The 1,599-nt window shown below is 39.0% G+C and overlaps 1 long non-coding RNA gene across 1 annotated transcript; it reads left to right on the top strand.

Annotated features, from left to right (window-relative positions):
* Window positions 1-353: 353 nt before the first annotated feature.
* Window positions 354-1,599, top strand: LOC311083111. The gene is made up of 2 exons (XR_014606208.1): window positions 354-493; window positions 916-1,599. It is a non-coding gene; the product is annotated as an uncharacterized lncRNA (long non-coding RNA).

Genomic DNA, 1,599 nt, shown 5'->3' with positions numbered 1-1,599 from the left:
GCACAATATACAGTGTTAACAGGTTAATATGAATTCTCTGTATTGTTTTTTCACAGATGTTTCACCCATTTTTGAATTACGTATTGCACTGTGTTGTGTTTTAGGAAATAAACTAAATGTAAAAGGTACTGATAATACAACACAATGCAACACACACAGGACTACAGTTTGTGGAGTAATTTGGCGGGAGAGTTTGTGGCTGGTATTGCAAACTCAGAACTTTTTTTTAATATTTCACAACTACTTTAACACACACAGTTTTGTCTCTTAACCTCCAGATATTTCCTGCTCTAAACCCTTCGTGTTATCTTCCCCCTTTTACTTCCTCCTCATGCTGGTGGCTTATTAGTGATCACACACATGCTGTCCGCTTCACACAAACACTCATCGGCGCATGACACATGTGTGCCACGGAGAGCACACGTCCCCGTGGAAGCGGCACCGGGCCAACGCGAGGAGCCATGCAGATCCAACCACTGCAGAAGCAAGAAAGGTTTGAACATCTTCTCATCCAGGCTAGAAAGATAAAACAAGAAAGTAGAATTAAAAATGGAAGATAAGTAGAGAGAAACAGAGAGATGCATGGTGGGGGAAGAAACATCTCTATTAAATAATCCAAAATTTTAACTTTGCTTAAGGTCTTTCATAGGATTTGGTTCTTTTTTCGATCCTTTTTTAATCATTTCACTGATAATTATACCTGATATTTTGAGCCGGACGCTGTTCTCCACTCAAGGACTCTCTTTTGTGTTGATTCTGAAAAAGCTTTCTAAGAAATCAAGAATCATTGATTATTTAGTTTGTTTGAGTACATCTGCCGAACGGGTGGAGGAAAAGAGGGAGGAGTGAGCGGCGCAAAGGACAGATCTTCCTGTTTTAAACATGCTTTAAAATAGTTTTTTCTCATCTCTCCAGGTCTATCCACTCATCTACCGGTCTCTCTCTGATCTAGACTCTTCTCTTAGAGTATTTGACAGACTGTGGTTGACACTCGATTTAAGGGGGTGTCAGTTTGTCAAATACCCCAAGAGAGGAGGCACGAGACTCCAGAGCTCTGCGACACCAAGTTTGACCTAAGCGATCCTGTGTGTAACATCTCATGTTCAACCGTGTTTGCAGTACATGTGTAAGTTTAGCTACTTATGGTCATGCAAAATGTCGAAAAGAACAAAAATCAAATAAGCAGGACCACAGGAAGTGTTTTCCACATAACAATTTATTAATTTATAATGTGCATTTCTGTTCATTAGCTCTGTATCGCTGCAATCTTTCTGGGTGGGTGAGCGGGTAGATTAGATGCATAGATTGAAAAACAAAGATTTTTCAAAAATTTTCATTAATGTAGTGCTGTCTGTATCAGGGATCATTATGTAATAAGTCGTACACTCTCAACATAATTCAGATACCCAGCGTTCAGTGTTCTGAGGACATTGACAGCTGCTGATGACAGTTGGAGTGCACAATTCCTTTGCTGAAAAAAAAAAAAAAGTTGTGAAATGTGTGTGTGTCATTGTTAGTATGTGGTGTAATGCATTTGGGAGTGTGCTATCTGTATTTCTGTTAATTAAATCTAATGTTTTTTTACCTTTAGAATCTCAA

This window comes from Abramis brama (assembly GCF_963993115.1).
Source record: "Abramis brama genome assembly, chromosome: 5".
In the NCBI taxonomy this organism is placed as follows: Eukaryota; Metazoa; Chordata; class Actinopteri; order Cypriniformes; family Leuciscidae; genus Abramis; species Abramis brama.
Note: the sequence above shows the minus strand (reverse complement) of the source record. Positions and strands in the feature narration are given on the sequence as shown.